Source organism: Rhea americana, unplaced genomic scaffold (assembly GCF_003343005.1).
Source record: "Rhea americana isolate MKP2758 unplaced genomic scaffold, rheAme1 scaffold_23, whole genome shotgun sequence".
Taxonomy (NCBI): Eukaryota; Metazoa; Chordata; class Aves; order Rheiformes; family Rheidae; genus Rhea; species Rhea americana.
In genome coordinates this window covers 5,275,506-5,295,042 of record NW_028186346.1, presented here as the reverse complement: position 1 = coordinate 5,295,042, position 19,537 = coordinate 5,275,506, and the positions used below count along the sequence as shown (strand labels likewise).

At 35.5% G+C, this 19,537-nt stretch overlaps 1 protein-coding gene across 4 annotated transcripts in view; it reads left to right on the top strand.

Annotated features, from left to right (window-relative positions):
- The window catches only part of STK24 (serine/threonine kinase 24), a 66,220-nt gene that overhangs the window by 19,536 nt on the left and 27,147 nt on the right, over window positions 1-19,537 (top strand). For 3 of the 4 annotated variants that reach the window (XM_085305981.1, XM_085305982.1, XM_085305979.1), the window contains exon 2: window positions 10,855-10,992. The exons of the other annotated variant lie outside the window; for it this stretch is intronic. The gene's annotated coding sequence lies outside the window, so the exon portion shown is untranslated. The remainder of the gene's footprint in view (window positions 1-10,854; window positions 10,993-19,537) is intronic. 4 annotated transcript variants of the gene reach the window in all.

Below are 19,537 nucleotides of genomic sequence, written 5' to 3'. Positions count from 1 at the left end.
TGTTTACTTTCAGAAAACATAAACCTAAATCTGTATTTAAACTGTCCAAATATTAAAAACTATGCGATATTGGCTGTTTTGCTAAGTTTGAAAATTTTTGTCAAACTTTGACAATTAGTAGCAGGTTTTAAGTGTTTTTTTGTTTGTTTGTTTTTTAGGAGACTGAATCTAGTCTTACTCTGAGTAATTTAAAAATTAAACCAAGAAGTTAGTTTATCTGTAGAAGACAGCACATTAGCCATAAGTATAAGCTAATAAAAGAGGTTTCTAGTAAYTGCCTTTTGAGTCTGTTTAATCAGCCTCTTCTCCTCCTCCCATATTAATTTATTTCAGGGTTCTGTTTTAATGGTGCCAGATAAAGTTTTTTTGTTTAATTGACTRAAGATTTATTGTTTCTAGAAGGTAGTAAAACCATCTGGAAGCTTTTGATACTACTTTATTTATTTGGTTAGTTTTGATTCCCATCTGGATAGTTTTCTTTTATGACAGTGAGATGGCAAATTAGAGATAAGAGATTGTTCTCTTGAAGAGATTTGAAGTTATGAGTAAGCAGAATACAGTTTAAAATTGATTTTCAGGCTGCATTTGCCTRTCTAGAAATATTTTACTTTGTCAGCAAAGACATGAAGGTTCTGGAAGGGGGACCTTCTTTATCTCTGGATTTCTGAGATTTCCAGTGATTGCTAAGAAAAAGGAACTTTTCCCTGAATCCAGGAGATGCCTAACTGAAGAGACAGTTTGTCTTTTCCTCTTTATGCTCCAGACCAATCTACTTGGACAGCTTATCATTGAGGGCCCTGTGAATTGTTTCAGATCTAGTTTCCTTTTATCAGTGCTGTACTTAGATCTGTAAAGTATCAGGCAGTATGTATTTTAACATAGTAATTTTGATAAACTTTTAATCATCKCTGTATTTCTTTTGAAGTTTCTTGATCTAGGTTTGGTAGTTATATGAAGCATGGCATATAGAAAAAGCAAAAGCAGAATTTCTCTCYTTGTGGGCTTTCTCCCTGCTTCAGATCTTTTTGTTTTACGGGAGAACTTTGGTTAGTGAAGATAATACAAGATAATAAAATCTTACAGAATAAGTGAAATAGAATATGGGAAAAATAAGAGTTTGTTGGAAATGCYGCCTAATAGTTTTTAAATTACATAATAGCAGTGGGGCTATAAAAGAAAATCTAGTGTCCAAACTGAAGCTGAGCAAATGTCAGAAGTTTGTGAGGGTAATACTGGGAACTGTTACTTTTACTAAGTGAATGAGAAAGACTGTAGGGCTCAGTGGCTACAATGGGTTTGGTTTAAGCACTGAAAGTGTCACAGATGATATTGGTGCTTACTGCTTAGAGGAGGGCCCTCTGATAATACTCCTTCAGCCTCCTTCCTGTCAAGTGTAGTAAGGTGAATTTTACTGTAAGGTTTCTGACTTGATGTGGTCTTTTTCTAACAGACTGCATTAACAGTGGCTACATAAGATATGGTAACTTTTGATAGCTACAGGAGGAACATTTAGCTCTTTCTAAATATACAGCTAGTCATGTTTATTCATTACTTCAGAGTTCTGTAAATATGTGGTTTCTTTTTCAAGGCACTTTTGRTTTGGAACTACAGAACTTTTGATCTTCAAAAACCCCACAGTTTGTTTTATCTATGCAGTTAAAAGTTAATATGCAGGAATTATGGGRTGCTTAAAAAACTATGTAAAGGAAACATGCAGTTTTATTAGCTTTATAAAGTAAGGATCAGATCTATTGTTGGATACTAATGCTGTGTAATAATTTATATGTATATTTAAGAGGGAATGTATTAATGTTATTGGTTAATATTTTTGGCTAGGAATCTAAACTTATTTRCTGTAGAATTTTGTTGTCTTTGCAAGCCAAGACTGGTATCTGTAGTTATAAGGGTTTGATCATCATCTGACTCTCTCTTTCTTYATCACTAGGAGTGATATTCCACATTCTGAGTGGTTAGGAGACATTATTTCTTCCATGTTTGGATAGTTTAGCAGTAGTCACAAAAAGAATACTAACTTCTTTAAAGTGAACAGGTAGACAAACTGTAAGATCTTAGGGTATTTTGGCAGCCACTGCAGCAGTTGTTGTGATAACTTCTATTTGGAAGATTTAGACTTCTGTATGCAACTGCCACCATTCAGAAATAGGAATCTCTTTCTGCAAAAACCTGTGCAGCATGRTGTATGCTGACAATATATCTGGTGGATCTTGGATAGAAAGAGGTGCCATTTATAGAGAATTCTTAAACTGATTTTCTGTAAATTATGTATRGCAGACAAATAACAATTTCCCTCTCATTTGGGACACTACGGACTTTGATTATATATTCATATCCCTTTTCAGAAAAAGTTTGTGTAATTGCAAAAGACCTGTCCTGACATCTTTTAAAATGTTTGAGAGATTTTAAGATGCATTCTGTATTTTCAAAGGTGGTTAATGGGCAGTGCCACAGAGCATGTGRCCTCATATATTTTTGAAGATTCTGTAGACTGAATATCTAGGTTGTGATTTTTTTTTTATTATTTTTATTTTTAAATATGAATCATCTGTCTCTGAGAAATACTTTTTGTATTGGTCTCATTCTCTCTCATTCCACACCTGCCTCAACTGAGCTACATGATAGTACGTGCCTAGTGCGTTGAGGGTTCTGCTGTGTGAAATTTTAAAAGGCTTGTATGACACTGCTGTGCTTGCCTGAGGCCTCTTACTATCTTTGGATAAGGTTTATGAAAACAACTTGTCAAGCTTTTGGTGTCTATTGKTGTCTATACGTGGAAGCACAACTTAAAATGAGTATATCATTTTAATGGTAATTATTTTGTCCTAGAAATTTACATTTTAACCATTTTTTCACTACTTTTTAGCACAGGGTAATAGATTCAGATTTGCCATGCTGAATTTTCTTACTCTAAATTTTTTTTTTTTAATATCTCAAATTCGTATTTTCAGAAATGTATTTGCCTTATCCCAGTTATTTTTAAATTCAGGGACTAAGCCATATGTGTGAAGTATTACTACTTTAACATGGAAAGTGAGTCTTACAAGAAGCAGCTTATTGCCTGTATGCAGCAAATCTGTTCCCTCTAAACTTAGTTATTTATCTTTTATCAGAGGTTTACGTGTAATTATTGTGGTCAGACTTGGATTGAGTAGAGCAATAAGCAGTAGTGAAGTGAATAGTAGTTTAGATTGTCACTGTGAATATAAATTAATTTGAGGAAGTTCTTTTTTGCCAGAAACCCCAAGTTCTTTACACAAAACAGAAATGCAAGTACTCAACTTCTTTCTAAAGCCACATTTTTTAAATATGATGTCTTCATGTTCCCATTCTTTTAGGACAAAGGRTTTCTGTTTATGGTAGGAGATTGTAAGTAGAATGTTACTCTTAAAGCATATCTCAGCGACATATTTTATGTGGATGCATATAGCTAAAGAGAATACCTATTCTTATCTGCCATGGTGTGTCAAAAACCTGTATCAATGTTTCCTAATAAGATTGACATTTGTGATGAGCACCYCTTCCTCTCCTTATCTCCCCCATGATGTGATTAAGTGCTCCACAGAGAGAATTAAATCTCTTTTTAGATCCATATAGAATTCATTTATGAAACCTCTCTGGGTCTGTTGCTTTCTTCAGATTTTAGGTAAGAGCGTTGACTGCCCCCTTTGTAATGGAATAGAAATTSTTTGTGTTTCTTTTTGGATTTATTTCTTATAAAATTGTCTAAATTTTCTATTTGTCTAAAATTGTCTAAGAGTTGCCTGCTCTCTCTTCTGAGTTTTGCCCTACTATATCTCTTGCTATAAAATCTTTTTGTAACAAAAACTTTCTGTTTAGGAGTCTGTCCACTTGTTTTTATGCATATTACTCTGTTTTACCAWTTTTTCCAGAGATTAATTTAATTGCTTCTAAAGTTGCTTATTTTGCTCTTCCTTAGCTAACCTTTTTGGAATCTGTTTTAATTCCCAAATTGATGCATCTCTGTACTTTTTCTACATTATTTTATTAATAACTTTAATCACTGCTTTATCATAACCTTATAATATTTTCATATTTCTKTAGTGTTGAGTTATTTTTATAAATATATAGGAGACAGTTTATTTGTTGTCTTATTTATCTTTAAATRGTTGAGGAATAAAATTTAAGTTAATCTCAGGCTTTATATGTATATGTCTCTATAATATGTATAAAAAGAGCTGAGATTTATACAAAAGTTGAAATTAATGTTATAKATTGTTATTGATATTAATGTATATATGTATGTATAAAAAAGGATACAAATTTTTAATTCACTCTCTTAGACATCTAAATATAGAGATGAATGTAACAATAGGGCAAATGATCACAAAGTATTCTCAACATCCAATATAACGAGATACAGGTGATACTGAACCAGTGTTGAACTAGTTTTGTAACATYCATTAAAAGAAAAACAAGAATAATCTCATGGTTCTTCATTCTTCAGATGTGTTTTTCTAGCACACTTTGTAGCTTTTCAGATATCCTCTCTGGAACTGTTTGAACATCTTGACCCAGTGAGGACCAGACTTTGAGTGCCATTTCACTCCTCCTTTTTTCCACAGACAATTTCCCATTCTATAAAAGTATTTTAAGAATTCTTTAAAAAATAAACAAATAAAAAATCTTTGAAAAATGCTGATCCTAGTTAGGTTCGTAAAGGAGAAATGCTGCTCATTTTGCCTTTGGTCTTTATGCATATATCAGTTATTTCTGGTTTTAGGACATAATACACCCATTGCTCTAAGCCAAGCTGATGTTTCTATATCCTGCAAGAAAATGGAAAATGACATCTAATCAAATTTTTATGAGTGATGCAACATACTCTCATGAAATAATACATGCCACTTTTACGAAGTTTGATTAACTGGGATCTGTAGAGTAAGCTCAGGCAAATGGAGTCTAGAAATAATGATTTCTTTTGAAAAGCAGCGATTCTGGAAGTAATTTGTAGTTTATTTTAGGTAATCAGCTGAACATGAGGTTTGTAAATAATGTTGTGGCTCAGCAAAAATAAATCTTATATTGGCTGGGGCCTGACACAGAGGGCAGTGATGAGGCCATTTCTGGAACACTATGACCAGTTTAATGCGGCTGGGAAATGGAATGCATTCACTGAGGAGCTGCTGGAWCAAAATTAGGTTTGGAAAAACCTATATTACAGTGAAAGACTGAAGTTCAATCTTGATTTTGTTTATTCTAAAGAAAGTTGGGTAATGGCTTGATATGTATGTAAGAAATTTTTCCTTGTTTAAGTGCTAATAATTCAGTGATTTCTAATCTGATAGGCCAAGCTATTGTAAGATGTAATGGCTAAAAGATCAGGCTAAGCAAATTTTAGCTAGTAATAAAGCATTTTTTTTTAAGTGAAGGTAGCTTAAATATTGGARTAGCTTACTTGAGGTGGATTTTATGTATACAGTTATGTTTTTAAATCCATATTTGCTGAATTTAAAGGAGCCTAAGCTTTCATGATTACACTCAAGCATGTTAAGGTAGATATGTTGAATATCCTTGCTAAAGTGATACAAGTTATTTAATTTTGAATACATTTACATATGACTTCAATGTGTTTTAAGTCATATTGCTTTGTGCATTTAGTTGGTTTACTTTAACTTTTCTGAGCATCTGCAAACTGATGAGACTCAGCATGTGTGCTGTAGGTCAGCCAGAAGTTAATGGACTTGGTGCATTCTGTCATCATTCAATCTAACAGGCAGCTTGTGGCTGGTGACATTGTACTTTTCAGGGTGGGAGAGAGGAGAGAGGGTTTTCTCATCTAACATTAGGACTGCAGAATTCACTGCAGCAGGGGCTGCTACCTCAGCAGTGGCAGACAGGAAGCGTGTCAGTAGTTTCTTGATATTCAGTCATCTGTGTTGTATGCCCTGCCCACAGCAGCAGATAGTGCCCTTTCAAACTTGACTCATTGCTATTGTTGCATTTAGTGAGAGGTTGAGGAGATGGAGTGCCTTCTCTGTTCTCTTGACCAAAGCCAGATGGAGTTGTCTTATTCTCTAGGAGTCTGCAGCTGAAACGTGAAGGGCACTGGGATTTCAAATTCTATCCTCTCTTACTGCAAGTGTTTTGGAACAAAATGAGGCACTGCTCCCTGGGAGGCAGTTCCAATACTGGCATGCTTGCTTTTCTTATGAAGCCTCTCGTAAATCCCTCTGTTCCCACTAGACAGGACTAGCACATTTCACAGGTATTTTTCCTGTTTTCCCTGTTTTTGTATTAAATACTGATTGGTCCCTTCTTATTTTAAGTCACCTTGTAACTCTGATCCTTTGTTGCTCATACTCTTTACTGCTTGTATGCTTGGCTGTGCTCTTTAGTGAGAAAGAGAAGCCCCTTGTTTGCCTTGTCTTCATTCAGAGATACTCTTTTCATTGTGACTCTAGAAGCTTTTGTTTCCAGAATCTATGTTATCTTATCTTTCTATCTGAATCTGGAAAAATCTATGCAGTGAAAGGTGATGAGTTCAAGAATTTTCCTGTTTATCAGTGTAATTAAGTCTGAACTGTTGCTCTTGATAAGTAATTCTTTCTATATGAACATACWGATTTTTAGGGGGCATCAGTAATGTATCTCAAAGAAAACTGAGAGTTTGTGATAACTATATTTTGTATTAACCAACATTTAGGTACTTAACCTTGCCATGTCCATCTGATCTTGAGCTTTTTAAATTTTGATACAAAACAGTGTAAAATATCCAGCTTTTTTAGAAGTTTGCAGTTTTGTGTGTATTGTGATGTCCTTAAAAGCTACCTCTGTGCTCCTACAATTACTGGCTTCTATATGTTATGAAATATTCTGTGCATAATTTCACATGTCTCAGTAAGTGCCTTTAGGATGATCTAACAGCTAGCTGTTGCTGAAATGGACAGTCTTGTTCCACGTCCTATTCCTGTGTTTTTGCTATTTCTCTTGCACTGGTTCTGCAGATTGCAGATTCCTAGATGACTTGGTTCATCTGGGAAGCTAGTCCATCAGGACCTTTCCTCCTTCCTTCCCCCCMAAAAAATCCAGATCTCGGAAAGATAAACCCCAAACTCTTATGGATTAGCCAGTTCAGATCCGTGGCCTCAAAGTTGCTAGGTCCAGTGCAAAAAGAGGAGTTGGAGGGGGCTGGCCCAATGATTAAGAGGTGGGGGAGAGCAGTACCAAGAGTACCAACACTTCTTGGTAACGACTTGCTGCTGGATTAGCTGAAAAGTATATAATATTAAGTCAAATGTCCTTTTGTGTCTTGTATGTTAACTACTACACTAGTTTGCTGCTGGCCTTTGAGATATTTGAATAGGGAGTACACCCAGGTGCAAGCTTATTCAGCTGCTGCTGAAAGGGGAAGTCAAGCTCTGCTATGCACCGGGCTGTTTCCTTCACTTCCCTGCCCTAGCAGGGAACTTTCAGGGAGGTGGTTCAAGCTCACTGAGGTGGCAGGAGATTAATTGCTTTTGTTCATTAAGTACAGAGTAGGGTGAGAGGAGAGCATGGGATCATGCACGGCTGGTTCAGATTGGTGTAAGGTTTTATGGTAGYGCACTGCCAAATCACTGTTTGTGAGACTTTTTTAATCAGCCCACACTGCTGCTGATAAAGTGTCTGTATATGTATTTGTGTCCAGGTTCAGGTGAATCAGTTCTATGATGTAGTTTCCCATATAGTTGTACAAAGAGGTCTCCTGGCACAAGGAGGAATGTGTGTGTGTGAAGATTTTGCAGCTAACTGAAATGCAACTTGCAGCACTAGCAGATGGCTGTTAATCTATTGATCTGCTGTTCTTGGGAGGCTCTGAAACATTTGTTTTGGTTGGAAATGTCGCTCTTTATACATTTCCATCATAATCTTGCTGTATATATTATTTAGTTATTATGTGTGTGTCATATCTTTAATGTTATCATTACGTAGTTTGTACCACTCAGTTAATTTTCTTTCATAATTTCAAAGTATCAAGACATTTATACAGTTCTTTGGGTCAGATAAATTCTGCTAGTTCTTCATATGATCTRTAAGGAGATAGTTGTTTAAGCAGAGAAAAGTCACATGCTTCATGCTCACAATCAAGATCTGATGACTTATATAGATAACTAATAAGCATTAAAATGGCTGAATGTACAACTCTTAGAATCTGTTACCTTAAAAATTAGTTAGAGACTCAAAATTACTAAACTTCAAAAGAAAACAAATTCCTCTGTGAATGGGCTTTTGTTATTATGTATTACTTATATATATTAATTATGTATTAGTCATAAGACATTGCATTTTTTTTGTATTCAGGAGTCAGTGTTTTTAATTAAGATGTTAAAGTTTGTTTCTCTCTCCATCTCTTTTTATCATTATACTACTAAATTTTTAAGCTGTTGCATAACAATTGGGCTAAAAATGGTGGTTTGGAGATACTGAAGTTTTTCCCTTCGCCCTTTCTTCTTCAGTGGTTTCTTGAAACAGCAGCTTTAGAAGGAAAGGAAGACAAAGGGGAGGGAAGCAGAATGGGCATGAGTAAAAGGTGTTTATAGCAGTTACTAGATATTAAGACTAGAGTTGTGTAGTGGAAAGTGGAAAGAAAGTAGAAAATATTAAAGGGATTTGGGGGAAAATGATGTTTTTGCAGGGACTGGAGTGATGAGCTTGGCAGAAATATGTGCTGAAGGACTTGGGTGATTCTAGAGCTGATACATTCTACTATACTAGTTGTAAGGGTTTTGAAGGAGGAGGATTGACCTATTAATATTCTGTAAAAGGGGTGGTAGGATGTAATAACAGTGTGAATGTGAAAGGTAAAGGGAAAAAGAGGGGTGAAAACTTAAAAACTGCAGAGTGGGAAGGCAAAAAGACCTTACAGTTGTATATGCAAGTGGTAAAAGGCATTAAACTGCTGGGTGCATTGATATTTGGGCAAAGRAGAAGTAAATTTGAATTGCACCTTTCATTTTAATTTAATTTGATGTAACTATAAACAGAAACAGATGTAAGCATCAGAGTTCTTGTTCTCTGAACAGTGAGGGAAGAGACTCTTGTGTCTTCCATACTGGAAGTTTGATTTATSGTTTAAGGAAGAATAATTCATAAAACCTTTGAGTGTTATTAATATAAGCTGCTTCAGCAAAATAARTTTAAAATCTTTATGTGCACATAGGATGACATTTTGGTGAAACAAAATTTACTAATCTCAGTATTTATAGGATGACACTTTTTCCAGGTAGAAAATTTATTTATCCAGTAAAACCAGAGTTTAAGAAACTATCTTACAACTTCTGCTACTTGGTACTTTTGTTGTAATGCAGTTCATCTGGATTAATGAATTCCRTAAAATCATACTGATTTACTTTGCTTCCAGTTTCTTATTTGGGACTTTTTACAATTTATTAATAACTGTTTGATGTGCTTTACTAAAATTCACTTCTRTGTAAAGCTTTGAGTATGGGTTGTGTTCCATGTTGTTTATTGCCTTCTTGATGAATTAAAAAAGTGTTGGGATTGGCATAGAGCTATGTAAATCACTTTTTAATCTTTGAATGTCCCATTTAAATAGACATTCTGGAAGAAGATTTGCCACAGATTAGTTATTTTTCCCCCCATAAAATAGGGACCAGATAGGCTTGGTTACCAAGTAATTATTTATCTGTTTGACAGTAAAAATGAGAGTGACTATTGTGGGTTCTTAAGTAATAAAGGCTTGCCTTATAAAAGGATAATGGTTATAAGAGTCAGGGCTTTCACCACCTTCCTTCCCCACCTTCACTTCTTCCCCCTCTCCCCCCAAAGTCAGATGAGGGTAAATTAGCTATAGATGGACAAGAGGAGGAAGTATGGGGACTCATGCATATCCATAGTGTTCCAAAGAAGGAAAAGGAAAAGAAAATGTGTACATTTCTTTAATTGTTGTGCAAGTTTCCTGTGTTTGATAGCTAGGAACTACTTTTGCAGCCAATACAAGAAATATGTGTCTGTGCGCTTCTACTATCACATACTTTGGAAGAAGAGTTGTAAACCAAGATTGCTCATTAGTTTGGAGCTCTAGGAAATCATGTGTTTTACATGACGTGCTGAGGCCTGTGACAGCTGAGCTATAAAGATTCATTTCTGTGATGGAAGAGCATGTGCCCAGGAAATGTGCCAAAGAGACTGAGAGTGTGAACAGTGTTAGAGCTGACTCAGACTAAGGAAAACATGGAGCTTGTGGCTTTAGCATGTTGGCATCCAAACACGGAAGTCTGCTAGATGTCCTGCAAAAGGAGTCTTTATCAGTATTGTGACAGAACTTCAATTGTTTCTCTTAGCAAGTGGCTCTGCAAGTTATGTTACAAGTAGCTTACTGCGAAAAGAATGTATTTACGGATTAGTTGTGTACTGCTGTGGTAACTRCGAGAGGTAATTATCAAATAGTGACCTACTACATAAGATTGTAGAATACATTGACTAGTATATATGTCTAGAAATGAAAAAAGTGATCTTTCTTCTTGATCTGAAGAATTTCATAGTGTTGGAAAATGAATGAAAATTATTCAAAAGGCAAATAGCTTTTTATGCACACACATGTGTGCACACATGTATACATGTATATAATACTGTACACTGAGGATATCCTGCTTAGCCTGAAAAATCATGTTGCCTGTCTTTTTTGCCAAGTACATAGTATCCAAAATGGAGTGAGCACTTCTTCTCTTTCCTTAGTCTCTGTTCTGCATTGGCTGCCCAGCAGATGCATCTTTTTTTTTCCTCTGTGGTTGAACATGTTAGATGGCTGACAAACCTTAATTACAGGACGTAAATGCGCCACATGCAAAACCACAATGATTTCTTTGATTACAGGGACCTTTTGGCCAGCTTGCAGTAAGGACTTGTGTTTAGAAGAGAACCTTTGGGCTCATCTGTATCTCCCTCCCCTCAAAGGGATGGCAGCCCGAGGACAGCTAGCATTCATCCTGACGCCAAGAAACTTCAAAGGAGGTAAGCGCCTCAGAAATGCTCCCCAGACAAAATACTTCTCATCAGTCCTGCACCCCAACGTGGTAATATTCTTCAGCAGAGCATTACCATTTCCTAAAAGTTTCTGTTCGTAGCTCCTTCATGAAAATCTTTTGAGAACTCCCTGCGACCTCATCAGYTGGTTGCAGTGCCATTAATATTCATGGCTGTACACATTGCTACCAGTAGCCCTTGTCCATTTGCCTAATAATGTGCGCTTAGCATAAGGAAAGAAGACACTTTATTCTTCCTGGGTTTGTAGTCAGACATATGCTCCTCTACTTTCCTTATTTTATTTTTTTATGTTTTGGATCAGATTCCAAACCTGAACTTTTCTGAGTTCATTATCCTTAATGATAAAGTTAGGGAAAACCCTCTGCTTACTCTCCACAGTCTTAAAAGACTTCTTGTGTGGCTCTCTGAATGATTTGTTAATACATAGCTGTTTTCCACCTAATTCTTTGTGTGTGTTTAGATTTCTAGAAAGCATTATTCCACAAAGATTCTGTAGAAACAAAATATTGCATTTCATTCTGCTGGAGGGAAATATGTCCTTCAAGATTTTTTTTTCTTGTCAGGTGCCACCTAGTTGTAGCACAGCTGTTTTTAAATGCCTATGGAATATTTTTTAATGGAAAACTCAGTTTAAAAGAAACAAGTGTATCAAGATGTTAGAAATTCAAACACAGATCTCACATTAGCTTTTTCTTTTTCCCTTCTATGYAGGTGATTCATAGCATTGCTCAGCTCTAGATCTTACTTTTTGTGTTCTTATTCCAGTAGTCGTTTTGTGAAACACACTAAAAGCAGGGCTAGAAACAAGAGGCAAAAATTTTTTTCTTTGTAGTTACTTGTATTTTTTTTTAATGAGGATATTTGGGAATAGAGTAGACTTAGTGAATGAGAGTTCTGTTTGCTGAACAGATTTCTTCTAAGGGTGTRGATTTGGAGAGCATACTTGGCACTCAAACCATTTAAGCTATCTGTTACTAATTCCTGTGTGATTGCAGGTACCTCATTAACAAATTTTGCTGTATGTTTTCCTTTTTGACATGAGTATATTATTTATTAATTTGACATTTTTTGTAACCTAAAAAAGAGCTTTCTGACTATGTCAAGTACTTGTAATAATGGCCATCTAGCTAACTTCCTTATTGGGCTCTACCATATAAATATAAAGGATCTATAGTTTGAAACCTGAATATACTTAGGTGGTAAGAGAGAGAGTTGTCCCATAAACATGCCACRTAATTATTTTCGAAAGCTATGTGAATGTAGGTTTACCTATAGATGTTCTCAACAACTTACAGATCCTCCAGGTTTCATTTAAAAAAATAGTTGAAGGTCCTGGCTATGTTGATAGATAAAATTAGCTGGGTTTTTGCTTATCTGTTTTCAGTAGTTGTTTACTTTTTTCAGTGCAGAGACTTCTGTTACAGTAGTCAGCTTTCATAATTTAATTGGAAAATTTTATTTATTTAATTTTCTTCTAAATTTCATATATACATTTATTGGTCAAGTATATATTTTTTCTTAAAACATAATATCTCCAAGAGATATTTTATGCCTATACCTCTTCTTGGTTTTCAAAAAAGCAAAACAAATATTCAAATTCAAAGAAGGAAACGTTCACAGAACTGTGAATCTCTTTCAAGAGGTTATTCTAGTACTACTTTTTATCTTTACAAAGTATTACAGAATGTGGCAAACAAGCAGGAGCACACTGAAGCTGATGTGCTCTTGTCAGGTTCATTCTGTTTTGGTAGGACAAGCTAAGGAGAATCACAGGCGTATTTTATTTTTAATAATGGGTTGCCCTCTTCTCTGAGCAGATGAGAAGGAAATCAAGGAACTTTTTATTTACATCGTTTGAGCAACTTTCTAGAATCAGTGAAAGGTTTTAAAAATATTTTATATATGCTTTTCTAGRAATTCAGCAAAGAAAGGGTAGAAGTAGGGATGAGAATTTAAAGTCCTCATTAATCTCTAATGAAAAATCTGTGATGGACAGGCATTCTTATAAAATGGGAGAGCTAGCTATATGTGGGAAGTGCTATGTTATTTGGAAGCTCTGAAATTCATGAAATTCTTTTAGAATTCCTTTTGATGATGAATGTAGTTACTACTTTGTAAATTTTTCCTGGAGGGAACTATTCAAAGTAATGTTCTTTCTCTTTGAAGCTTTTCACATTGATAGTAGAATGCATTTTCTTGGTATAAAAATCAAACCAGTCTGAACTGCGGTCATCTGCCAGATGTTCTGCTTTGATATGGCTAAATTTTTGCTCATACTTTCTTGATGAATAGATTATCTGAATCTGTATTTCTTAACATCTGCTTTTGCTCTTTTTATACTCCAAAACTCCAAAGCRAGATATTAATTTCCAAGGTTAAAGTTAGCTAATTTATTACAGCTGTTGATTTTTCAGTTATTCCTCACTTTTCTAGGAACCTTGGACTTGAAGATACTGCTCTAAAACATGGTCCATCAGTTGCGACAGGAGGGCGATGGGAGGACTTATCTGTGGTGGCTAAGGCAACCTGCATGGCTGTAGCCTTGTTCTCTCATTAAATAGTTTCTCTTGTTCTTGGAAGCCAACAGTTGTCTTTCCATGCCATCTGACCTTCACAGAAACTTTCTGTCTTTAGGATTTTTTTTTAAATATATAATATATATATATAAAAAAAAAATATTAAATATTATATATTATTATATATATTTTATATATGTATATATCTGTAATGACATTAACAAATAGCTTCCCTCTTTATAAACTGATATACCAGCCTATATGAGTTTATATTGTAGTAGTAGGTGGAAATGGATGGAAGCACATTAACAGGATGAATAGCCTGTCAAAAAAAAATTACAGTGACAGATTAACTAAATATTGGAGCTTAATAAGCCTCCTAGGAAGGGCAGGAATGACAGGAGTATTCTTTATTTTTTGTAATAAGGTTGAAGAACATTTTGTTGGTCAGATATACAAGAAAAAATAATAGTACTTACTGCAATTGTTTTTACAAGTAAAATAWGATTTATCATTTAGAGGCAGAAAATAATACTGTGTTCAAAAGGTAACGTGAATTGGCACTGAAAGATTTTTGTCYGTTTTATCCTCTGTGAAGACAATACTAAAAGCTTATAAAAACAGTATGCCATTCTTTGATAACTGACAGATAGTSATAGGAGCTAGATATGGAGTGATAGAATCAATTTGCTGATTTGAAATGGGAAGAGCTAATACCTGTGCTAACAGAATTGCTGTTCAAATTTGGGAGAAACTACAGTGTAAATAACTTACTGTGYGATAAGCAATTTTATCCTGTAACATCCCTTTAGTCTATCAGAAGAGTTACTAAATGACATTGAGCAATCTAGCAGGCATCTGGGTGGGCCATTTGAAGTTCAGSGGACATTGCTTACCTCCCCTGTCTAAGGATCGGGTCGTGGAAAGAATGGCGCGAAAGCAGATGGTGGTATGCTGCTCATTTTGGACTTTCAACATATCGCAGCACTGGCTTTAGCTCAGATTAGATTTTTAAGTTGAACTAGTAATAGGTGTGTGTAATATTTATAACTAGACAAGAAGTGACAAGAATTAAGGTCATTAGATAGAGCAGCATGTATTCATTGTTGAAGATAGGTATTTGCTGAATATACTGATATCTACCAAGCACTGTTAATCAGAGAACTTTCTTTTGTCAAATAGCATCTGCTCTCATGCTAATCTCTGGATCTAGAAGTTGAGTAAATAGTCCACTAACAACTTGAAAGTTTGTAAATCCTGTGAGTTTCAAGGATCTAACGTCAGTATGTCAAGTCAAGGGTGCCTTCTCTCTAATAGCATAAAACAATAATTTTCTGGTGTGTGTCAGAGTACTTAAAATATTTTTTTGTAAAATAAGCTCTTGAGGAAAGATATTTAAAATATTATCAGTGTAGTTCTGGAAATCTTAATACTTCTTGATACTTGTTTTCAGGTTTGAGAGGGTTGGCAACATTTAGTCTTGTTCTGAAATGGTTTGGACTTGTCTAAGAGAAGCAAATGCCACAAATAGCCGCAAAGGCGAGGGCATTTCCTGTCACTATCTCAATGCATCATTTATGGGAGCCTACAAAATATGTATTTTCTGATTGATCACTGTATCTTATTATCTGCGCATAAGCTCACTTATGTCCATGTGAGTTAACAGATAGTGACAGGGACACAAATGCTAGCAATTCCCTTTCTTTCATATTGTACAACAAAACAACCTCTACTAATGCAACTGTATGTTTAGAGGAGATTGCTGCTGAGTAAATAGTAGTTGACTGACGTTAAACTTGATGATTGTAAGAAAAGGAAAACATTTTGAAGAATTCAGAAATATGAGCGATCATATTCCTTAGGATGAATTTCTTTTTGATTAACCTTTTCATCTGCTTTAAAAAAGGATATTGGAGTGTTAAATGTTTTCTGATTTATTTTGAAAGGATGGTTTTGTGCTTCTGACTTGATCAGACTGCACAGCTTGTTCTAGGGCTGGATCTTCAGAGGAAGAAGGGGAGAGAGAGCATCTTTGGCATAATGTCGTTCTGCCCCCTGGTGGCTTTACAGAGCAGCATGGACGTCAGATGCATAATAAAAAACACGCGTGTGAAATACAGCTGTCTGTAAAATCTTTCCTTTGGTAACAGGGAGTCAGTGGGCAAGTTTGCTTAAAGTAGAAGAGGAGAAATTCTTCATCTGAGTCATGTTTTTGAAGTCAGGCATCTAAGAATCAGTGTCTAAATAGTTGAGAAGATTGTAAGTTGGTAGGTTGTCTGTGTCAGACTTTCCTGGTGTTTTCATATGTGTAGTTAGCAAAATAGAAATCTCAGTGAGGTGCAGTGACAAACTGTAGCAGGAATGCAGTTTAGAGAGTTTATTCTGTTGTATACATTGCGTATCTCAGGGCTCTTTTAATCTGAGTTATATGGTGGAAAATTGATAATAAATGTGTACCAGTATTGAAACATGAATCTCTGATCTATATCAGTTCAGCATATATATCAGTTATACTGTGAAAATTTTATTAAACAAAAGAGCTATTGAAGTCTACTCATAGTCACATACCACATACTGCACAACRTATCTCAGTTTTGGGACCGGTTTGTTTTTTTCAGATTAAGGTTCAAGGTATTCTTTACATGTTTTGCAATACTTCAGTTTTTTCTACTGCTCTATAGATCAATTTAAGCTAGTTCTTATTTTGATTAACAAATATGTTGTATTATTTCAATTATATAACTTCTAGGTTGTGATTCGTTTTGACCTGGACTCTGTGACGTAAGTCACAATTGTTTGTAAATACAGATTTTCAGCGGAATTTGGAGATAGCTGGTTTCTTTGGGGTCGGGGGCCTTGAGTAACAGATTTCTTTTAAACACATACAGAAATAGTTTTATTCTCCTACTTATTGTGTATCATGAATTTGAAGTGAGAAATAACTCTTTCTCATGAAAGATGGGAACTTTCACTTCAGGCGTCATTCAAGTCGTGTTTACTGTTGTGTTGCTGTTTTCAAACTGCATTAGCTGACTTGCTTGATTTGGTACTTTCATCTAAATCTTGAAATGCTCTACAGATCACTTGGTGTTACTACTTCTGAGTCCTTGTAGTCCTTCTGCTTTATGTTTCTCTGCAAACCCTCTCCTCAGCCCTGGTGAGGCCTCATCTTGAGTACTGTGTCCAGTTCTGGGCTCTCTAGTACAAGAGACACGGAACTGCTGGAGAGAGTCCAGCGTAGGGCTACGAAGATGATGAGAGGGCTGGAGCACCTGCCCTRTGAGGAACGGCTGCGAGAGCTGGGCSTCTTCAGCCTGGGGAAGAGAAGACTGAGGGGGGATCTTATCCATGTGTATAAGTACCTGAAGGGAGGGCGTCAATGGGACATGGGACTCTTTTCAGTTGTCCCATGTGACAGGACAAGAGGCAATGGGCAGAAACTGAAGCACAGGAAGTTCCGCCTGACCGTGAGGGGGAATTTCTTCCCTGTGAGAGTGAYGGAGCACTGGACCAGACATTAACCAGACATTTCTGTTGAAATAAGTAGTAGTGATACAGTTGATGTGTTTGTGCTTAAGTTATCATTGAATTTTGTAGGTACACAATACTGGAGTGTGCAGGGTATTTCATGCTGCTTTAAGAGAGGTTGAAAAGGTTTTCATTGCTTTTCTCCCCCCCCTCCCCCCATTTTTTTTCCACCTTTCTTTCTGTGGTGCATTGATATTTATTGACTGAGCTCAGAAGATTTCTGAAAATGAAGTAACTCAGAATAAGTCACCTCTCAAAAGYATACTTGTTCTGAAACTATTGGGATTGGAGCCTTTAACCAAAAGGTAAAATCTGGAGAACTCTTGGCAACGCAGTAGCTGTTTCAGGATTACGAAGTATTTGCTTAAGACAAGCAGTAATGCTTTGAGYGTCTGTGGTGTCTTCAGGGGCTAAGCATTATGCAAGAGCTTAACAAAGATTGTGATGTAAACTTTTTCAATTTTAAAATTGTACATTTTCTCTAAAAGTTGTGTTCTGCTTCTCAAAGTATTTTTAACAAGACTGTGTTTGTCAAATACCATTAGYTGACTAACTGAAGAACAAGTATAGAAATAGTTTGTATTTTAAAAATAGTGGGTGGTGAAGGAACTCTAGTCTAGGGTCTTACCTGAAAATAGTACAACWTGTGAAAATGGAGATGGGTGGAGGGCTTTTACTTACAAAAGATGCATTCTGAGACCAGACAGAGGGCAGATGCAGATGTAATTACAGCTATAGCAATGGCTAAAGGRCGTAAGTGATTACTAAAGGCTAGAGTTTTTCAAATGCTTTAGGTGGTTTTAAAAAAGTTATGTAATTGCTCGCTTGCTTACTTTCTCGCATGGGTGTGCTYGTTCTTGCTCTTTCTCACTCTCTTTTTGAACATCTTTATAGGTAAATATTCAGTCTCACCTGCCCTGTCTGTCAGTTATGGTGTTTACGTTAATTTTTATTTTGCATGTTAAAGTAAATTAATCTTGCTATTTATCTGCTGCTTSCTTTATGAGAGATGCTTATGTTTTTATGCTTGAATTCTTGTGAGTGGTACACAGAGTTAAAAACTAATAAACTATATTATAACTTGATGATCATAACAAAATTATATGGTTCATACAGCAATTTCACTCAAATATCTGTCTAGTGGATTTATGGATTTGCTTTAATTCATCTCTTAAGGATTCCCTGTCTAGCATGCTCTCGGTGACCCTGCTGAGCAGGGGGGTTGGACTAGATGATCTCCAGAGGTCCCTTCCAACCTTACTGATTCTATGATTCTATGATTCTACTGCAAGGGAAGGTGGCATTACTTCTCTTAGTGTATTTGAGAATAAGACACTGCAAACACCAGAAGCAAAGTATTGTGTCCAGTCTCTTTCTTACTGTATTATATTATATAGATTGTATTACACATTTTGTAATACATCAAGGTTTCCCTTGGAAGTATATTAGCTTAATTGTATTAGCTTAATTATATATTAACTTAATGTATATGTATGGRGAGTGATTGTTTAAATCCTGTGAGGTATTCAGGGTAATTGTAACTTCTCCCAAACTTTATTTTTCTTAGTAAAACTAACAAATTGTTGTAGCCATCTTAAATAATCTTTAATCTATTTCTTTCTYGTTTGTTTCATCYTTCCTGAACATAGTTGTCCAGAATWCTGTATCATGTATCAGATGAATAAACATCAKCAAAGAAAATTTTCCAATATTTTTCCTTAACTCATAGCTAACCTATTTCGAATCTGTCTTTCAAGAGGATGAAACAACTCAGAGATTTGAACAATCCATTTTAAATGAAATTTAACCTAGACAGGGGTCAAGCTTATTAAAGAAAATATTTTGAGTATGTATACYAATAAAGATAATAAAATCAAAGCATTTTATATTAATGAGAGGAAATATATTTTATGTAATTAATATTTGGCATACTGAATATCTGTATCAGAGTTTTTTAATATAAACGTTTATTCTCCATTTATACTGTATGACCCCTGTCTGTCTTGTCTTCTGTCTCACCAAATACTTCTGCAAAATGCACTAATTACTGTCATAAGAACAGGAAGGTTGGGTGGGTGACTTTTGGGAGTTAATATGCTGGTGAAGTCGGAGCCTCAGAGTACTTGTACGATTCTAGTTGTAGTTATTCTTGTTTCCAGTTCTGAGGCTTTGACCATTGTGTTAGATGCTTAAGATGTTCTTTATGTATTTTTGGTTAAAAGAAGATATTTTCTTCTGCAACATTACTGTTTTGCTGGTATTAAAAGAGAATTTTCTGGATTTCTGGATGCTATTTGTATTCCGATATCTGTGTTCCAGATGCTGTTTACACTATATATCTATATATGCATGGGTRAGCAAGGAGCTCTTGGCCAAATTCAGACAGAAGAAGAAAATACACAGAATGTGGAAGAGGGGACAGGCTACTTGGGAGAATTACAGGAATGCAGCCAGAGTATGTAGAGATG